General features: G+C 42.7%; 1 protein-coding gene across 2 annotated transcripts in view; it reads right to left on the bottom strand.

Moving 5' to 3' along the window:
• EZH2 (enhancer of zeste 2 polycomb repressive complex 2 subunit) overlaps positions 1 to 20,534 on the bottom strand; it is a 91,166-nt gene extending 70,632 nt beyond the window's left edge. Inside the window, exons 1-2 of one of the 2 annotated variants that reach the window (XM_059172157.1) lie at positions 20,361 to 20,534; positions 7,828 to 7,896 (exon numbers count right to left, since the gene is read on the bottom strand). The gene's annotated coding sequence lies outside the window, so the exon portion shown is untranslated. The remainder of the gene's footprint in view (positions 1 to 7,827; positions 7,897 to 20,360) is intronic. The other variant, XM_059172158.1, reaches the window with a different exon arrangement.
• Between the last annotated feature and the right edge of the window lie 1,489 nt (positions 20,535 to 22,023).

Raw genomic sequence — 22,023 nt, forward strand, 5'->3', positions numbered from 1 at the left:
ATTTTAAAATATTGCCAAAGGATTTCATTCTCTACAGAGGGCCTACAGTGTGCTACAACTCTGTTTTGTATATGGACAGATGCAGGGAACTTGAGAGGGAGTATTTCGTTTTCAATACTAAGAATAATTTTCTTACGATTCCAAGGATGGAAAGCAAGAAAATGGGAGAGGAGCACTAGTCGCCATGGGGGCATGGAGAAAGCTAGGCTGAGCACAAGGTGAATGTGAAGGGAGAAAGTCACCAGGCTTTTTCATTTCTGTAAAGGTGCTCCGATTACGGCTGTGCTAATACTAGCAGGTCATTCCCTCCTCTGTTACAGACAGACATGCACTATTTCAGTTGCAGATAGAAACCAAAAATGGGGAGTTAAGCTCCCCCATGGTTCTTGGGGGAGTAGGAGAAGGTCAAGTGAAAAGTTAAGACTATTAGCATCACAGAGCATTCCTTTCAACCCCACGAATGGTGTTTACTTCTCACACATCTCATTTATTCACTCAGCATTCAACAACTATTTATGGAGGGCTTACTAGTTGAAAGACACTGTTCTGGGGCTAGGAATACAATGTGAGCAAAACAGAAATTCCTGCCTTGATGAAGCTGACATTCTAGTGAAGAGAAACACAAAGTAAATGTCGGCATATGAGGTGGTGGTAAATAATACGAAGAAAAAATTGAGATAACGGAAGAGAATGGGGGCCAAATGCAACAATTTTAAAATAGCTTGGTCGGGAAGACCTCTCTGAGAAGAAGGCATTTGAAGAAAAACTGATGGACGAATGGTGAGTGCCGGGCCCCATGGGCGAACCTGCCTCGTGTGGGAACTGTAAAGGAGCAGGAACAGGAAAGGAGGCAGAAGAGATGAGGGGCACAGACAGAATGTTGGGGCCTGGTGGGCCACTGTTGGGACTTTACGTTTTACTTAAAGGAGAGGATTTTGAGCAGAAAGGTGATCTGAGCCTTTAAAGCAAGATCATTCCAGCTGCTGTGTGGAGAGTAGCCAGGAATGGGGCAGGGACCAGACCAGAGGAAGAGCTACCAGTCAGTGACCTCAGCAGGAAGCCTGAGTGGTAACAGAGGAACTGGTAGGAAAACGTTAGACTCTGAATATATTTTGAAGGAAAAGGCAATAGAATTTGCTGACAAATTGGTATAGGATGCAAAAACGAGGTTGAAAACAAGCCTGTGGTTCCTAATTGAGTTGGACCCTGGGCGGGGGCGTGGGGGGCGGGGAGTAGGAACAGGAGGGTTTATGGGGATGGAGGTTTGGAGATCAGAGTTTGGTTTGGGACATAGTGTCTTTGAGATGCTTATTTTCAACCAAGTAGAGATGTCAAGTCGTAGCCCCCCCCCCCCCGGCACAGGGGGGATCCCCAAGAGACCAGGTTCAGCCACTCACCACTGACAACATCCAAAGGTAGAGAGAGGAGCAGTGGTGAAATGAGAAAGGAATTTATTTCAGTGAGGCCAGTGATGTGGGAAACAAAGGCGGAAGGAAAATTACTAAATTTTCTTACTACCTACAACCTCTAGGGGCTCAACTGCCTCTAAGTTAATACTTTGCTAAGGCCAAAGGCAAGCTTAGCTTGACCCCCAGGATCCTGTAAGTCTACTTTAACATATAAAAAGTCCTTTAGAAATTTCCTTTATCCCTAGCCCCACCCTCCAGATATGTGTCATCCCCCAAGCAAATGGCCCACTGATACACATCTGAACGGTCTCATGACTAAGGTTTTATCGGACCTTTTCCCAACAATAGCTAACCCCCTCAAGGTCCTGGAAACCTTGCTTCCAAAATTCCTTGGAAACTTGGGCTCTCCCTAACCTCCTTCCAGCTTGAGAGTATATAGTGGGCCACTCCTCATGACCCTGGTGCAGCTCTTTCTGCCCACAGGTCCTGTCCTCATGTTTTACTAAAATCACCTTTTTCCACTGAAGATTTCTCAAGAATTCTTTCTTGGCTGCTGGCTTCAAAGCCTAACGTCTTTCCTACATCAGCCAGCACAGGGAAGACAGTGAGTGGACTGACAACTCAAAGACTGTCTCCAAAGTGTTGAGAATACTTCTGGGTGCTTTTAAGGAGAATATGGGACAAAGGTCAGTAAGTAGAGGTAGGTGGGCAGAAAAGGTCACGTCATTATTGTCTTGGGGTCCATCACGGTGGTGGGGGGGGGGGGTATTGCATCTTGTTGGTTCCAGGGCTAAAGGGGCTAGTTTCCGTTCCTATCAGAGGATGCTTTGCCACAGGGTCTCACCTGAGGTAAGAGATAACCTGGAAAGAAGGACTTAATTAGGAAGTTCGAGGTCAAAATGGAGATGGTAGTTTTTTGGGGAGGAAAACTCTTCCTGGAACAATTTGGGTCCTAGTTATCAGGCCCTGCAAATTAATTGACAACAGAGTAACAGGAGAAAAGTTTATTATGCATGCAGATAGAGTAACTCCCTCAACAGCTAGAGGTAAAAGTTTATATAACCTGCTTAATAAAGGGGAGAGAAGAAAAGGGGCTTAAGTTTCCAAATGCTGGAAGGTTCTGATAGACTTGTTTAAACAATTGGTTTTGGAGTGTCCCAAAGCCCAAGGCACCCCAGGCCAATCAGCTCCCAGACTGGGTTCTTGGGAGGGAGTAGACAGGAACTCCTAGGGCTCAGATAAGAGAAGTTCTGATAAGTTGTCTTCAATCTCTGCTGTAGTTCAGATATTTTCACTTTGATGCCATCTTTAGACCACTTCTGGTATAAATAAGTCCCTCCATTATACAAGTATGGAGTTAGGGGAGAGGTCATGATGAGGAATATCAGTTTAGAGCTCATCAGCTTATAAACAGCATTTAAAACCAAGGACATGCATGTAGATAGAGAAGTTGTTCACGGTGCACCAACATGAAAAGGAGACCATGAAGACAGAGGGAGTAACCAGTGAAAGCAGCAAAGAGGGGATCCTGGAAGTCGAGGGAAATTACGTTTCAAGGAGGAACATGGTAACATGCTGCTAACAGGTCAAGGTCATTGAGACTTGGCTCTTGGGTGACATCATCTGGAGGTCATAGTGACCTTGATGAGAGGTTCAGTGGATGGTTGGAGGGGGTTCCGGAATGAATGAGAGAAGACTAGAGACAGCAGTTACAAATAACTGTCAAGGGTTGTGCTAAAAAGAGAAGAAGAGAAAATACAGCTGGAAGAATAAATGGAATCAAGAGAAAGTTCTTAAGATCTTCAGGAGAAGGAACATACCATATTGGTATTCTGATGAAAGATCCAGTGGAGATGGGGAAATTGGCGATTTAGGATTGAAAGACTATTGCTGGTGCAGCATCCTTGAGTGTGTTAGAAGGGGTGGACTCCGGACCTGGAACAGGTGAAGAGGGGTGGGTCCTAGAGACACAGGGGAGGACTCGGCCTTTGCCAGGAGCATGAGCAGAAGTGTGTGGACACAAGGCAGGTACATGGAGAGATTGGTAGAAGTTTACATGTGTTTGCAACAGACACCCACTGGTGATTGAGAATTGGTAACTGAGAAGGGGACTCATTCTGTTAAGGTGAAAAATTATTTTGTGTATCAATTCATTCTTCTTGGTCATTTTAAAATAATTTATCAGTCCCAACCAAGACTAAAAAAAAAAAAAAAAAAAACCTGATGACTTTGGTTTTAAGCATAGGGAGCACAGAGCAAAAGTAAAAATGTAAAAGTTTTGGGAGGACAAATGGAATGCCATGGGACATAAATTTGGGTAAGAGATGTGAGTTCATCCAAGAGAGGAACATCAGTTAAAGGTCTGATGAGTCATGTAAAGAACAAGACTGGCATTACCCTGCAGGGTGGAGAACAGCCCAGGCTGGGCAGGGGGAGGTGTGGCATACAGAGAAATCTTAATTAAAAGAAAAAAAAGTAAGATAATTTGATCATGGGTACCTAGGTGGCTCAGTTGTTTAAGTGACTGCCTTCAGCTCAGGTCATGATCCCGGACTCCCAGGATCGAGTCCCGAATCGGGCTCCCAGCTCCACTGGGAATCTGCTTCTCCCTCTGACCTTCTCATGCTCGCTCTCGCTCTCTCTCAAATAAATAAATAAATTCTTTTAAAAATAATAAATAAAATTTTTTTAAAAGATAATTTGATCATGATTTAAATTAGCCTGACCTTTTAAGAATAAGGTGGAAATAGTCACCTCCAAAAAGCCAAAGGGAGGTGTGATAAGCAGAGCCTCAAAAACACTCCCAATCATCACTGCCTCCTGACACTCACCCCCTGTGCAATCCACTCCCCTTGAGTGTGGGCAGGACCCTGATCCGCCTCTAACCAATAGAATGCAGCCAGAAGAGTGATGGAGTATCACTTCTGAAATTAGAACTGCCTCACACCTCTTTTTCCCTCCCTCTCTCTCTATCTCCCTCTCTCCATGTCTCTTTCATCTCTTCCTCTGGATGAAATAAGCTGTCATATCAGTTGTCCCTCATACTTCCACCACCCTAAATTCCAGCCATATCGCGCTCCTCATGTTCCTCAACACAAACTCAGTGAAATTGATCAAGGTGTTACTATTTCATTTTAAGACTTTTAAAGAGAAATTTGATCAAGTCAAATGAATAGATTATAACAGATTTAATGATTATAACAAGATTAATTATGTAAAGATTAATTAATTATAAAGTTAGCAAGGTCCCTGGATACAAGGCTAGTTAACAAAAATCAATTAAAAAAAGAAAATTAAACTTAAGTTTAAAGTGAAACCATTTAGGGGGACACCTGGGTGGCTCAGTTGGTTAAGCATCTGCCTTCAGCTCAGGTCATGATCCCAGGGTCCTGGGATGGAGCCCTGTGTTGGGCTTCTTGCTCAGCAGGAAGTCTGCTGGGGATTCTCTCTCTCTCCTTCCCTCTGCCCTCACCCCAGCTCCTGTTCTCTCCCTCTCTCTCAAATAGATAAATCTTTTTTTTTTTTAAGTGAAATCATTTACCTTTTGAAAGCCATCAAATACCTAGTAAAGAATCTGATGAACAACAAATACGCAAGACCTATATACTGAATATTATAAAGCAATATTGGGGGAAACTACAAGGAGACAAGTAAATGGAGAGACTATCATTTTTATGACTTAAAAGACGCATAGACTCAACACAATGCCAATCAAAATCCCAGCAGGGTTTACGGAGGTATGTGTGCATGTGTGTGCATATGTGTATGTGCATGTGTAAATTGACAAGTTAATTCTAAAATACACATGCAACACAAAAAGCCAAGAAGAGCCAAAGAAGTCTTGAAGAATGAAGATGGAAGACAGCACTACTAGGTATCAAACCAAGATTTTTAAAGTGATGGTAATTAAGACCATGATACTGGCACAAACATGAACAAATAGGGCAATAGGGAGATAGAGTCCAGGAACAGACCCAGACCTCTATGATTACCTGACTCAGGACAGAGTCAACCCGGCGGTACAGTGAGAAAAGGACAGTCTTTCCAATAATCAGTACTAGATATCGTTTCGGGGAGAAAATCTTGGCCTCTACCTCACACCAGATGGGTTACTGATCTAAATGTGTAAGAAAACATAGAGAAACATCTTTATGATCTTGGAGTAGGCAAAAAGTACTTAAGCAAGACCCAAAAAGTATTCAGCAGAAGGGGGGAAAATGATACTTTGAACTAAATTAAAATTAGGAACTTCTATTCAAGACACCATGAAACATTGAAAGGGCAGGCCAAAGATTAGAAGAAATCCACCTTACTCCCATCTGACAAAAAAACGGTCATCATATAAAGAGCTTCCACAGAACAACTTCCAAAAAAGCCAAAATATTAGGAAATGATCCAAAAAACACCAACACAACACTTTAAACACAACACAACACTTTAGGAACCCTAAAAGAGTAGATACACAGAATTCCAATAAAATATAAAAATGTACTAAATTTCACTAGTTACCCAAGAAATGCAAATAAAACTGTAATATAATAAATACTACTATATATCTACTAGAATGGCTAAAACAAAAAAATACAGAAGATATCGAGTGTTGGCAAAGATGTGGAACGACCAAAATGCTTACTATCCTGCTAACTGGAGAGCTGGTTCACAAACTAGACCCTGTCCTCATAGGGTAGGGAGAGACCAAAGAAAGAAGACCACAGGGCGCCTGGTGGCTCATTGGGTTAAGCCTCTGCCTTCGGCTCAGGTCATGATTCCAGGGTCCTGGGACTGAGGCCCACATCTGCTCAGCAGGGAGCCTGCTTCCTCCTCTCTCTCTAACTGCCTCTCTGCCTACTTGTGACTTCTATCAGATAAATAAATAAAATCTTTAAAAAAAAAAAAAAAAGAAGGAAAGAAGAAAGAAGCAGACCAGTCCTGATTGGTGGGTGACAAGTCTAATAAACAAGGGAATTTACACACAAGGCTCATCTTGAACCATAGATCTCTGCCTCCACTTGCTAGAATCTCAAAGGTTCATATAGAGCCCTTCATGGGGTTCAGCACCTGTGTTGTCTAGATGGTGTTCATAACATCCTACTCTCTCAAGGCTGCATCCTCAGAACAGTTCCCACAGTGGGAACGATAGGCGGAGCGTCAATTCCAAGGGCAGGAGGGATGGAGGAACCTCCCGACTCCTGGAGTCCAGCTTTCAAGTCACCCACATTCACGTCCTCTTGATTACCTCCTCTAAAAAGGAGTAAAAATTGGTATAACTGCTCTGGAAGATGGAGAAGAGATGACCTTGAACAAATATTGAAGACTCTATACCTAGTTGTTCTCCTAGGTATGGATCTAGCCATATGTGTATATGGACATAGGTAGGAATGTGTGTATATTTACCAAAAGACACATACCTGAATGTTTTTAAGAGCACTAATACTAATGGCTACAAATTTGGAAACTATCCAAATGCCCATCAACAGCAGAATGAATAAATTGTGGTAAATTTCATAATGGGATGTCCTACAACAATGCAAATGAACAGTCTACAGCTACCTGCTTGATGAATAAATCTGCTCAACATAATATTGAGTGAATGAAGTCAAACAAGAAAATATGTATCATAGGGGCGTCTCGGTGGCTCAGTAGGTTAAGGCCTCTGCCTTCGGCTTGGGTCATGATTCCAGGGTCCTGGGATCGAGCCCCGCATAGGGCTCTCTGCTCAGTAGGAGCCTGCTTCCTCTTCTCTCTCTACGTGCCTCTGCCTAACCCATGATGTTAGAAATCAGAACAATTGGTTATCCTTGGCAAGAGTAGGAACCAGAGAGAACAGAATTTCTGTTCTGGGGTGCTGGTTAAACAAGTTCATTCCCCTTATGAAAACTCATTTAAACCATTTCTGTTTCAATGTTATACTTCAACAGTAAGTTAGAAAAAAAAAAAAAAAAAAAGATCAGGAAGAAGAGAAAGAACCAGCAAAGAAGAGTGAAGCAGACAAACCATGAAGAAAGAAGAAACAAACGTGTAATCCCCAGAAAGTCACTTGAAAATAGTTCATCAAGGACATCTGGATGGCTCAGTAGGTTGAGTGTCTGCCTTCTGCTTGGGTCATGATCTCAAGATCCGAGTCTCCCTGCTCAATGGGGAGTCTGAGTCTCCCTCTGCCTCTTCCCCCTGCTCATGCTCACTCACACGCCCTCTCTCTCTCTCACTCTCTCTCTCCCTCTCCAATGAATAAATTTAAAAATGTTTAAAAGAAAATAGTTCTTCAAGAAAGAAGAGATATATCCAGGATACATAAAGAACTCTAACAACTTAACACCAAAAAGACAAATATTCCATTAGAAATGGATAAAGAATTTGAATAGACAGTTCTGCAAAGAAGATCTGTGAATGGCTAATAACCACATGAAAAGAAGCTTACCGTCATTAGTCATCAAGGAAATGCAAGTCAAAATCACACTGAGGAACCACTTCACGCCCTCTAGGATGGCTACAATCAAAAAGACAGACAATAGCAAGTGTTAGCAAGGATGTAGAGAAATTGGAAAACTCCTACTTTACAGGTGAAGTGTTAAATGGCATAGAGACCAAGGAAACCAGTCTGGCAGTTATGGAAAATGGTGGGCAGAGTCACCCTAAGAACCAGCTGTTCCACTCCTAGGAATATATCCAAGAGAAATTAAAACATAACAACACAAAAGCTTATACGTGAACGTTCATAGCAGCAATATTCACAATATTGAATAGTGAAAATAAGCCAAAAGGTGAAGGCAACCCAAATGTCCGTCAACTGAGGAACGGATAAACAAAAGGCAATACGTGCGTACAATCAAGAATTACCCGGCAGCGAATAAGAATGTGGTTTCAACACAAGCTACAACAAGGATGAAACTCTAGAATGTCGTGATAAGGGAAAGGAGCTAGAGAGAAAAGGCCACCTATTGTGCAGTTCCAGTTCCGTGAGATGTCTAGAAGGTGAGAATCTAGAGACACACAGAGTAAATCAGCCATGCCTGGGGCTGGAGGGGACGAAGGGAGGAAGGGGGCAGGGACCACTAAATTGTACAAGGTCCTTGCAGGGATGACAAAGGTGTTCTGAAGTTAGATCATGGTGATGGTTGTACAGCTCTGTAAACACTAAAAACCACTGGATAGCACAATTTAAAAGCAAGACTTTCAGAATATATAAATTCTATATAAATTGCCTTCTTTTTTAAAAAAGGAAGCGGTGATTACTCAGAGGAATGAAGCTAGGAGAACTTGTTTGGACATCTTTTCTACAAAAAGATCCTATTTCTAGAAAAATATTTGCTCATAAGGCGAGTTGAAGACCGCTTACTTAGGGATAAAATAAACCCTCCATGCATTGAAAGAAGATGTCTGCACCATCGATGAAAGCCTCAGGAAAGGCAGTTGGAAAGGCAGTTGTTTGAAAGTGAGGTCTTAGAGCCTAAAAGGCAACAAAACAGTAGTTGTCTCACCATCAAACTTACAAGCAAAGCCCAATACAATCTGTGAGATGAAAGTCTGTTCAGAGATATCTTTGCATAACTCAAGAATATAAACTTTTTTTAAGATTTTTTAAAAATTTTATTTATTTATTTGACAGAGAGAGAGATCACAAGTAGGCAGAGAGGCAGACAGAGAGAGGGGGAAGCAGCTCCCCGCTGAGCAGAGAGCCCGATGCGAGGCTGGATTCCAGGACCCTGAGATCATGACCTGAGCCGAAGGCAGAGGCTTAACACACTGAACCACCCAAACGCCCCCAAGAATATAAACTCTTATCACAAACTCTTTATCCTTCTTTTAGGTGGTTCAAATATCTCACTACCAGTTACACACTAGTTCAAATTCAATTCCAGATAGTGTTCTACTTATTAACGACAGGGGACCACATTCGTCTCTGTGGACTTCGCTGTACTTCGTGCTGTGTCTTGTGTACGGGCTGTGCCTGGTAACGATGGACTGGATAAGGGACTGTATGAATTAGTGAATCAGCGAACAAAAGAACGAGTGAACGAGTTATATGAAATATTTTTTGTTCTAAAATCCCCTGAATCTATGCCTCCTTTTCACAGATCTGACCCAGGAGCTGAAGAAATATAGAACCTTTTCTATGTGGTTTTCCCTAATTTGGTGGCATATTGTATCATCTCTTGGCTCTAAGAAATACTCAGGCAGTATGGAATTTTGTGTAGGGCTGTTCCCAAAGCCAAACACAAAAAAATCCTTAAAAGCAAAACCAAAAATCTCTGAGGTGTCCACAAAAGAAAATTCAGCGTCCTCAAAAGAAATGAAATCTTGCCATTTGCGACGACGTGGATGGAACTAGAGGGTATTACGCTGAACGAAATAAGTCAATTGGAGAAAAACAATTATCATATATGATCTCCCTGATATGAGGAAGTTGAGAGGCAAAGTGGGGGGGTTTGAGGGGTAGGGAAGGGAAAAATGAAACAAGATGGGATCAGGAGGGAGACAAACCATAACAGACTCTTAATCTCACAAAACAAACCGAGGGTTGCTAGGGGGACAGCGTTAGGGAGAGGGGAGTGGGGTGATGGACGTTGGGGAGGGTATGTGCTATGGTGAGTGCTGTGAAGTGTGTAAGCCTGGCAATTTACAGACCTGTACCCCTGGGGCTAATAATATATGTTTATAAAAAATTAAAAATTTAAAAATTAAAAAAAAAAAAAAGGAAAAGCAGGAAGCATTTTCATCACCACACCTGGAAGGATTAAGAGAGAGTGAGAGGGAGGCAGAGCCTAGTGAGGAAAAGAGAAGAGACTCCGCCAAATACAGACAAGAGATCGGAACTCTTCAGGCTGGAGACATGAAGGCTGAGAAGCGAATCAGGAGTTCAAACTCTCTGAAAACATGCGATCTGGATAAAGTGAACCCAGGTTTGGTTTTGTTTTGTTCTTCAATGAATCCCAAGATGTCTCCATTAAGAAGTACTGCTTGCATTCTCTACAATGTATATTGAAAACAATTAAGAATTACTTCATTTGGTAAGTAACAAGCTTAAGGAACTCATTACCCCAAAATACAGTATAATTAGACAAACATAAAAGAGTCGATTTAAAATGTTAGCATAAATGTTTAAACGTCTAAGCCATACATGATCGTTTATTCACTCAAAAGACATTTACTTAATGCTTGGAGAAGTATTTCTCAAGAAAGCAAGAAGAGGGGCGCCTGGGTGGCTCAGCCAGTTAAGTGTTGGACTCTTGGTTTTGGCTCAGGTCATGATCTCAGGTTGAGGTTGAGGTTGAGCTCCGCTCAGCACAGAGGCTGCTTTTCCCTCTCCCTCTGCTCCTCCTCCTCTCTCTCTCTCTCCCTCTCTCTCAAATAAATAAATCTTTAAAAATCTTTAAAAACTTGGACCCCTGGGTGGCTCAGTCGGTTGGGCATCTGCCTCAGGCTCAGGGTGTGATCCCAGGTCCCAAGTCCTGTCCTGCTGTCCCAGGTCCAGGCCAGTGCTCTCCTCATACTCGTGAACGTCCACAGTGAGTCTGAGCTGAAAGGTTCCCTCTACCACCCTGTGTCCTCCCGCACCTGGGGACCAGTGGGCAGAGGGCCACCGCCCTTCGCCGGAAGAGGACACCAGGCTGGACGGACTTTGGTTTTAGACAAGTTGCAGGACAGTCTGTTGTCACATAGCTTTGCAACTGCAGACAGTGGCGGTGTTCTGACTGTTGGCTCAAGACTCATTCCTACCATTAAAAGAAGAACGTGCTCCAATTGGATATTTTTAATATAAGGAATGTTTCCAACTGCAGAAATTCATTTCTAACTTGAGGAGAAAATATTTTCCCACTGATGAAATTTATCGACGTGATGTATAATCTTTTGGGAAGAAAAAACTGTAGCAGAGAGGAAATGTCAGCCGGGAACCATATGTTTAAGCAGCAGCCGTTTTATGGGGCACCTGGCTGGCTCAGTCGGTTCAGCGACTGCTTTCCTCCCAGGTTATGAACTAGGGTCCTGGGATCAAGCCCTGCGGGGGGCTCCCTGTTCGGTGGGGAGTCCGCTTCTCCCTCTGCCTGCTTGTCCCGCCGCCTGCTTTGCCCTCTGCCAGAGGTTCCACCTCTCTCTGTCAAATAAATCAATAAAATCTAAAAAAAAAAAAAGAACATTGCACTGGAAATAGACCTATAAGTCACTTTTTGAATACTTTCATACCATGATCATCCTAGGATAATCTTAAAAGAATGATCAATGACTCAGTGTATGTTACAAATGCAGATAACAGTCAACACACTCTGGCAGAAAACTTCTCAGTAAAAAGACATTCACTTCCCCTATAATGTTAGTATTTCTCAACAATCATATTATTTTGTAAACCAAGGTCCTTGTAACATAGGCTGCATTCTAGCAGAAAATGAGATTACTCAATTTTTTCCGAAGGTGTTAAATCATTACTACTTTCAGACCACAATAATTATATGTGCTTTAATAATGTTTTTTTTTTTAAAGAATCCACTCTAATGTCTATTCCCGATAACTGTTTTTGTATACCAAACGCCCCAGCCAACACTGCTTTGCAGTATAAACGAACCAATTTTATAGAATAGAATTCTATCCAGTAGAAAGCTACTGTATTGTAACATTTATGTGTAAATGTCAACATTCTTGTTTTAGTTAGCTATCTTTTTTGCTTTGGATTATTAAAAGAAATGAAAATTTCCATAGCCTCTCTTCCAAAGAGAATGACTTTCACCATTTCGGTACATTTGCTTCTAGTCTTGAAAAGCAACTTTTTGATTTAAATTTTTATGTTTTTTTTTTTAAGTCATCTCCGCACTTGACATGGGGCTTGAACTCACAACCCCAAGATCAAGAGTCACCCCCTCTTCTGACTGAGCCAGCCAAGAGCCCTGATTTGATTTCAAAACTTTTTTTTTCTTATTATAAAAGGAATACACACTCATTCAAGAAATCAGCCAAACGTTCTTGATAAATTTGTTTTTCAAAATACAACACTCATTGAAATACAAGAATTTGAGGAAATTGGACTCATTTCTGCTGGGAATGTTAAGTGACCAATCTCTGAGGAAGGCAGTGTGGCAGTTTCTCTCATTAATGAATAAATCTGGGACCTCTGACCTAGACACTCCATGCAGGAATCTTTCCCACAAAAATTCTTGTGTACGCACATAAAGGTAAGGATAGTCACTGAAACACTGTTTATAATAGAAAAAAATTAGCAAACAGCTTAATATCCATCGTTAAGGATAGAGTTAAATGAATGGTGATACAGCCTTTATATATATACTGTGCCATTATTGAAATGAATGAGATTAAGTGAATTAGATCAAGTTTATTTTAAAAGTTTTTGTATTAAAAACATGATGTCAAAAATTATATTTAAAAAAAAAAAAAAAACATGATGTCAACCAACATACACTGATATTTAAGAATCTCCCAACAGGCTCCTGGGTGGCTCAGTTGGCTCTTGGTTTCAGCTCAGGCAGTGATCTCATGGTCCTGGGATCCAGCCCCACACATTGGGCTCCCTGTTCAGTAGGAAGTCTGTCCCTCCTTCTTCCTCTCCCCCTCCCCCGGCTCTTGCTCTCTCTATCTTAAATAAATAAAATATTTTTTAAAAAAGAATGCATTCAGGGCACCTGGGTGGCTCAGAGGATTAAAACCTCTACCTTCGGCTCAGGTCATGATCTCAGGGTCCTGGGATCGAGCCCCAAATCGGGCTCTCTGCTCAGTGGAGAGTCTGCTTCCTCCTCTCTCTCTCTGCCTGCCTCTCTGCCTACTTGTGATCTCTGTCAAATAAATAAATAAACAAATAAAATCTTTAAAATTAAAAAAAAAAGAATGCATTCATGTATTACTTACATCGTTTTTAATTTTATTTAATTTTTTACCAAATTTTCAAATTTTATTTATTTATTTTTGAGCCGAAGGCAGACGCTTAACTGGCTGAGCCACCGAGGTGCCCCTAAGATTTTTTTACTAAGTAATCTCTACACCCAACAAGGAGCTCGAACTCACAGCCTCAAGATCAAGGGTTGCCGGCTCTTCCAACTAAGCCAGCAGGTGCCCTGTCTTATATGTACATACTTTAGAAAGTGAAACTGTATAATTCACTTCTTCATTCTCAGAGACCCTATTAATTTAGTATTTTAAAATACCATTTCTTAGATGATAATATATGATTATTAAACATTTAGATGATGTCAAAACATAATTAAGAAGATAAAAATCACAAGATATAGCCTCTTGTACTTTTTTCTATTCATATATATGAGTATATATACAGATATACATGTATATATATTTTTTAAAACAAAATTGAGATCATACTGCATATATATTCTAAATCCTAATTTATTCTTCATTTAATATTTTATCATGACAGTATCATGTGCTTAGAGTTTGGAAACATGATTTTTAAATTATGAAATAATTCAAGCATATCAAGAAACTCATATGGTGAACACCCATGGACCCACCGCCCAGCTGAAGAAATAAACATGACAGATTAATAAACTCCATTTGCACACTCCTCAACCCTGTGTTCCCTTCTCTCTCTTCAGAAGTAACGCGTTGGTTTGAATGTGATATTTGTGGTTCCCATATGAGTTTTAGACATTTTACATATAATATACATACATAGAAGACAATACATAGCATAGCTTTGCCAAAAACATGACTTTTAATGCCTGATTAACATTCTATATTATAGACATGCTATAGTTACTCAACTTATCCCCTGCTAGTGGGCATTTTAGAACAAATAGCGGGGCACCCGGGTGGCTCAGTTCATTAAGCATCTGCCTTTGGCTCAGGTCATGATCTCAGGGTCCTGGAATCGAATCCTGCATTGGGCTCCCAGCTCAGCAAGAAGTATGCTTCTCCCTCTGCCTAACTCCCCGCCACTCACACTCTCTCTCTCTCTGTCAAAACAATAAAGAAAATATTTTTTTAAAAAAAATAGAACAAATTGCATTTTTACTTTCTTTTCTAGGTAAAGATTTTAAAGTTGCTACGAAGAAATGTAGTCTCCTTGGTAGAATTACTCTATTACAGTCACAAACTCCAGAGCCAAACCCACGTCTTCTTTAGTTGGCTCGGTTTTCAGAGAACTTATTTGCAAATCCACTGTGAAAAGAATATTGCAAGGCTGGTTGGCAAAAGAAGCCCTGGGCCAGGGCTGGGCCTTTGGAAGTCCTGTTCTGGGACTCTTGCTTCTCCTGTGCACACCACTGGTCTCGCAAGCTACACCCTGGACACAAACAGCACAGGCTGTCCCATCACTGCCCTTTGTCAGACGGGGACAGCAGGCTTCTCTTTCCAACTTGGACTCTCCTTCATAATGGGGTCATTCTCCACCTCCTGCTCTAATCTAACCATAATCTCCTTTGGTCTCTAGGTTTGGATTTCTCCAAATAAGTCAGATATCTGTCCTCGACGTGACATGTCATCAAAACGATAGTCAGTTCCCAGAAGTCACTAAGTATATCAGTCACCAGGAAGTCCAACAAAATAACCATATGAGTCTTTGAATAAATACACCAGAATTTCTATGCTCTCAACCACCTAGCGGTCCACTTGGAGAAGGAATCATTTATTCCAGCCAGTGTCCAAATTCTCTTTGAAAACCTTCTTTTGAAATGGCCTTCATGAACCCAATCTCCTAAATGGTGACAAACCTCTTCCTCTGGACAGTAGGATGGCAGAGCTGGTGTCGAAGGAAGCCGCCCTGTCCGCCAATGAGGGGACACCGGCACACCGTTGTGACGTCGAGCCCCATGTTGGGTGTAGAGATTACTTAAAAATAAAACTTTAAAAACTTAAATAAATAAAAATAATTTGAATCTCACACCTCCTCGGGAACTCAATCACCCTCCCATTTCCATTAGTCATCCCCAAAGTACCCCCAAATCATGCCATTCTTTTTTTTTTTTTTTAGATTTTTTTATTTATTCATTTGAGAGAGAGAGAGAAATAGGAGAGCCCAAGCATGGGGAGAGACAGAAGGAGAAGCAGACTCCCCGCTGAGCTGGGAGCCCGATGCGGGGCACCGTCCCAGGACCTGGAGATCACGACTTGAGCCCAAGGCAGACACCCTACTATCTGAGTCATCCAAGTGCCCCCAAATTATCCCATTCTTTTTTTTTTTTTTTTTAAGATTTTATTTATTTATTTGTCAGAGAGCGCGAGCGAAAGGGAGCACAGGCAGACAGAGTGGAAGGCAGAGTCAGAGGGAGAAGCAGGCTCCCCGTGGAGCAAGGAGCCCAATGTGGGACTCGATCCCAGGACGCTGGGATCATGACCTGAGCCGAAGGCAGCTGCTTAACCAACTGAGCCACCCAGGCGTCCCAAATTATCCCATTCTTGTTGAAGAAGCAAAAATACATACTGGTTGAAGGAATAACTATTGACTTGTGGGTCATGTGAAAACATTTTGGGGCTTAAAGGGTGTGCTTGACTATTCCCCGTTTATATCACAAGTATTTTTTTTTTTTAAGAACACCCTTTTAAAGGGATGTATAGCTTAGAACAAAGCTATAAGAAAAGGACGGCCACTCAAATGACTGTTGAAATCATTTCAAAGTCCAGAGACTCATTTTGTTCAGATCAATGAACAAAGGATGAGTTTGAAAATGGAACAGCAAAATCCGATCCGGAAAGAGGCTTTTTGAGGATCTGAATTCTGGAAACACTCTTCAAATGTTGCTCCGTGTGCTGAGCTAACACTGGGCTTCAGAAAAGGATGCAGAACATAACAGAGAATCAAGGAGACCAAAAATGAAAAAGTCTTTTAAGCAGCGAAGGGGCATGAAGACCGGCCGCACGCTCCTCAGCGGTCCACGGGGGAACAAGGGATGCTGGGGCTGGGACCCGCCGTGCAGGGAGGCAGCAGGTGAACTGGGCACAAGACTTGAGGCTGCCAGGCCACTGTGAGCAAGGCTGGCCTAGGCCACACTGGTTTGAAAAGCCAATGAGGCCAGTGACAATCACGGCCCCAGTAAATGAGACAGCTCAGAGAGAGCATTGCAAAATTCACATTTGTTTTGTACAATGCATTCTTTCGCTAGCAATCAACCCCAATCCTCAGGATATAACGCTCAGAAGCAATTTCGACAGGCAATTTGCTATATGACAACACACAAAAATGCAGTACAGATGCATAATTTGTTTTATTTCACAACATTATGTTTCACGATATCAGTTTGGCTGCTGCGGCTTCGCGTGCCAGCCTGGGCTAGAACAAGGGCATGAGACGTGCAAGGAGCAGCCGTGTGTGTCCTGCTAAGCACGTGAGTGCTAACGGAGCCTGACCAGGTTCAAGGGCTGGCCCTGGGAGCTACGCTCTTAGCAGGTTATCTACCCCAGGACTCAACTTCCTTCTCTGTGAAATGGAAAGAAGAAACAATTGCCACTTCATAAGGTTGTGGCGAAGACTTAAACAAAAGAATGTACATGAAGAATGTGGCTATTGTTTTAGCTACTGTTGCTAGAAATACAGGTCATGGGTGCCTGGGTGGCTTAGTGGGTTGAAGCCTCTGCCTTCGGCTCAGGTCATGATCTCAGGGTCCTGAAATCGAGCCCGGCATCGGCCTCTCTGCTCAGCGGAGAGCCTGCTTCCCCCCCTCTCTCTGCCTGCCTCTCTACCTACTTGTGATCTCGCTCTCTGCCAAATAAATAAAACCTTAAAAAAAAAAAAAAAGAAATACGTGTCATTAGCACATTAGGGATCTTATAAATACAAACTCTCAATAATCCCATAGTACAATGACAATAATAATGATGATAAAATAACATTTCTTTCCACAGAAACACAAGGCTAGCTCTGGACAGGTGTAGGACTAGGACAATGGGGGATGGTGATCTTTTCAAAAGCACTGTCGAGATCGTTTTTATAAGCATAGCTTAAATCATGTTCCATATGAGCAATGCTATCTCCCACACCAGGAGTGCTGGGCATCTCTGTTGCCTAAGATAATTCCTTTAATTCTCTATCCTGTCCTCTCGGGTTCTAGGAACCGTGCAGAACAACATCAGAGGCTGTTCCTGTCACCAACTCCCTTGCCCTACAGGGCAGCTTTGTTTCCCCAGCTCTTCTCTGCCCTGTCCTGCTGTGCACTTTGCCCCGTGACTATGCAGCCCAGCACTCACGTCCCCTTCCTACACCGTGGATGTTGGGTTTGGCCCTGTGACTCAGTTTGGCCGACGACATGTTTGTGGATGTGATACAAGCAAAGGCTTGCAATGTGTATTTGGGCTCGCCTTCTAGCATCTGGCACCGTGTCATTGCCATGGGAAAAACATGTCCCAGCCAGCCCGCCGGTCCAAGAAATGTGGAGCAGACGCAGATCCAGCCTTGAGCTTGAAGCCAAACCCAGTCAGGCACAAGCTGGACCTACCAAGCTGCAGACACAGGAAGGGTAACATCATTGATGTTTAAACCACTGAGTTTTGAAGGACTTTGTTACACAGCCAGAGCTAACTGATAAACTTCCAGTCCTTTTGCCTCTGATGTACTCGAGACAAAGCTTTATAAAAAACCAAAAATCCACAGATACAGATAGGGATGAAGTAATAGATGGGTTTGTATAAATAGCATAGAAATAAATACATGTGACAAAATTTACTGGAGGAGAATATGCTTTCTCCTTCCTCAAATTTTCCAAGTGAGTTACACGTCAAAATGGCTTTATTAGAGTACAAATAACAGGTGAAAAAACAAAAATCTAATTTTTAATGAGTGGGTTCGTGTTTTATGTCAGTATGTTTAAGCAATGGGATGAAATAGCACAAAAATTTATCGGGATAGTAATGTCTAGAGCAGAAAAGCACTTAAACTTAAAATTAATTAATTACATTAATTAACTATATCTCTTTGCCTATAATTATTTCTATTCATTGGTTTAAGTATTATTAACCAAAAGTAAGGTAAAATCCACTAACCTTTTTTTTTTAAAGATTTTATTTATTTATTTGACAGAGAGAGAGAGATCACAAGTAGGCAGAGAGGCAGGCAGAGAGAGGGGCGGGAAGCAGGCTCCCCGCCAAGCAGAGAGCCCGATGCGGAGCTGGATCCCAGGACCCTGAGATCATGACCTAAGTGGAAGGCAGAAGCTTAACACACTGAGCCACCCAGGTGCCCCTCTGCTAACCTTTTTATCAGAAACAATACTATTTGGTTCAGAAGACTACTAGATGCTTTGGGTATGTTCTGAAAAGACAGAATCAGTTGACTGTATTTGAAGCTGAAGAGATTATTCACTGAATCCACAAACGCACATTTTGGCTGCAAGAAGCAGAAACCCTCCACTAAGCCATAAAAACATCTATTGTTGACCTAACAGGAGACTCAGGGACAGTTCCTATTGGGACAAAGTCTGCCAGTTTAGCAATGTCATTAAGAACTCAGTCTTTCTGCCCTTCCACTTTGCCTAACACCACCACCCACCCCCACCCCGTGCATGTCACCTCATGGTTGCAAGATGGCTGCTGCTGTTCCAAGTATCACACGCAAATTCCAGGCAGGATGAGGGAGCAGCCACAACTGAGTCTGCCACTACTGTCTCAAGAAACCAAAAACTCCCTAGAAGTTTCCCTGAATACTCCCCCTTGCATCTCATTGGCAAGAAATGGAACACGTGCCCCCAACACTACTCACTGAGAGGGAAACTGGGCAACTGACTGTCTAGTGAGAGAGGATGAGATTGTCGTGATCAGTTTTGAAACTTGATGAATCATCCTCTCAGGCTGGGCACACTGTCACTGTGAGCAAAATCTGGGTTCTGTTAGCAGAAAGAAGGGAGGAAGTGGATCCGGGTAAACAGCATTTGCACGTTGCCTTAGCTGCCCTCATGTACCTTGTCTTCTCAACCTGCTGGAGGCAGAAAAATAAATAAAACCTGGAAATGTGCTTTTACCCTTTTACCTTTTTTTTTTCCCCCAGCCTGGGCAACGTAAACTGCTTTGGGCATCTGAGTAAGTAGCATAAAGTGCTCTACCCCCAAAATGTCCAAACACAGCATCCCAGGGAGTGCCTAGAGTCCCTGAAACCCCTCCCTGGGTGACTAAGTTAAGAAATCCAATCAAGGTCAGCTCAGTCTTGTAAACACAGCCTGGTGCCCCACAGTCCCCAGCTTCTGCTCTGCTGTTTCAAGGATAGTTGTGAGTAGGGTCTACTGCTTGCTGACTCTGAACTTCGTGGCATTGCTCCGTACCTGAGTTTGCAATAGAGGAAACTTAACATCTAAAATAGCATAGCAAGAAAAATGAGATTTTCATGGTTCATTATGTCAAAAATGAAGAGACCAAAAGTTAAAACCTGAGTTCCCTATTTCAAAGCGCAGTCATTCCAGACTATCAGACACGGGAAACTGCACGAGCCCAGCTCCCACCCCGTTGAGAATCTGTAATCCGAGACAATCTGGTAATAATCTCATTTGGGTCATCAAAGGAGAGGGCATGATGTTAAGTTATTAACTAATATGCGGTTGCTTTCAGACGCGCAAACTCTTGTGAAAATGCAAAGTTCTGGAATCGGTTGTTAAGTCTTCACTCCCTGTTCCAACAAGTAAAATCAGGGATTGCCAACGACGTCCTCAATCACACCTGCTCCTCTGCAGAAACAGATTACTGGGAACGCTTTGATTGTGAAATAAGGGCAGTGATTGGTAAGCACGGCTGGCAGAATCCGTGTCCTCACTCCGCCATCGCACCTAGAAATACTGTTAGACAGATTCCTAGTGCTAACAGAACGATGATTCAGAATTCATTCTTAGGCAGGGAAAAAAGGAATAGACAGAAAATTGGGGGGGTGGCAAATGTAAATAAAATTCTTTTTTTCCGCCTAGATTAAAAGAGCTTGCTTTTCAATTTCATTTCCTTCTTTGCCAGTCCAGTAAAGCAGCATCATGTACAGCTTTATGCTTGTTTAAAAAAAAAAAAAATGGAGCTTCTGGTTCAACTTACCACATTTCCTCTCTACCAGCAGACATTCTCCAGAGCTCCTCCCCTTGGTCTCCATGGGATCCTGTACTGTGCCTGAGTTTTGATTTTGTGAGGACCTAGAATCATTCTGTACATGATTATGAAATATCTCCCATCGAGCTGTGGCCCAGGGCAGATGGAGAAATTCGCTTGACAGAGGAAAGAGCAGTCTGAGTGGCCTTCCTCCCGGGCAGACAGCTGTCAATGTGATCTCAGCGCGAACCATGGGACGGGAGGGGTCATCAACTCCTCCCCCAGGTCCACAGCTCAGCCCGAGGAGCCTCGGCTCCATCCAGGGAGGCTCTGGGCTCTCCTTGCAGCCCAGAGACTGTGAGATCCTATTTCCTCCCTGTCCGAGCCTGGTTATCTGAAGCCGATGCCTGTTGGAGGCTGCCTTCAATCACAGCCGTCCTTCGGCCCCTTATCATTTAGCTTCTAGCTCGGCTTCAGCTCCCAAGGCTTATTTATGCTCAGGAGGAACTTGGTTTGCCATCCCGACTTTCTCCTAAGCATAAATAACGCAACCTCGTCAGAGCTTTGCAGGGTAGAGAAAGGTCTGGGCTCCAGGGGGGATATTTCTCCCCTAACATAACCGAAAGCACAGTGATTTCACATCCACTTTCTCTTCTTTTTTTTCTTTTTGCTCCGTCTGTGCTTTCTTTCCCTTCCCCTCCTTTCTCTCTGCAAATTTATAGCAGAAAACCTGCCATTCTAGTAATTTAAAAGCTGTTTTACTCTTGTATTAAAGATGTCCTGTATAACAGAGCTTGTAGTTCATTTCATGAAAATTTATTCCCATACACATGAACCAACAATTTCAAAGACTCCAATGCATATAAAGTTAATAAACCCGAACACCACCTGGTAACACAACCATGGTGAAACCTACAAATCGAAGCCGCTGTTGCAGCCCTGATATACGCACATTTTAAAACTCCATGGACTTCCAAACCAAATAAATGTTTGCCCTCCAGTGAGCAGTCTTGGTGTGGGGCCGGGGGCACCAGGAGGGCAAGTTCAGCCATCCTTAGGACATTTAGGTTAAGACAAGAAGGTCTAGATTGGGACCATGGAACTGTCCTGGTGATAGACCAGAGTAACCCAGGACAACTCAGGCTCTTGCCACAAAGAAAAGAGGGAGGGAAACCAGGAGCTATAGAGTGCCTGACACCTGCCAGGGGTTTTCTTCTTACTTTGCATACATCAATTCATTTAATCTTTGGGTTTCATACGTGAAGGAAGTAGGTTTTCCCCTTTTAAAGATAGGGAAACTGAATTCTTTGAAAAACTCCCTGGTCAGCAGTCCTCAGTTCATAAGGACTGGTGGTGTAGGTCCTGTTTCCCTTGTTCTGTGTTATTCCTTTTGGCATTGTGCCCCGTATTCAGAAAGCACTCACTCAATACTCGAATAAGCAGCCCTCCCCTGTCTTCCTAGTGGGGTCTGCCCCTTAGAGCAGATCTTATTAGACTTTAATAAGACCTTAACTAATTAGGGGTGCTCTCTGTTTCCTTTGAGGCAGGGGATCAACCATAAGCCCTCAGTTCCCTGATACAAATCAGGACCACATGCTCTGGCCACATCTGCGTCTCAGTCCGGGTAAACATATCTGTAAGAGGCTCCCGGGGTCAGGTTCCCTGTTCTGCA

This window comes from Mustela lutreola, chromosome 4 (genome assembly GCF_030435805.1).
Source record: "Mustela lutreola isolate mMusLut2 chromosome 4, mMusLut2.pri, whole genome shotgun sequence".
Lineage (NCBI taxonomy): Eukaryota > Metazoa > Chordata > Mammalia > Carnivora > Mustelidae > Mustela > Mustela lutreola.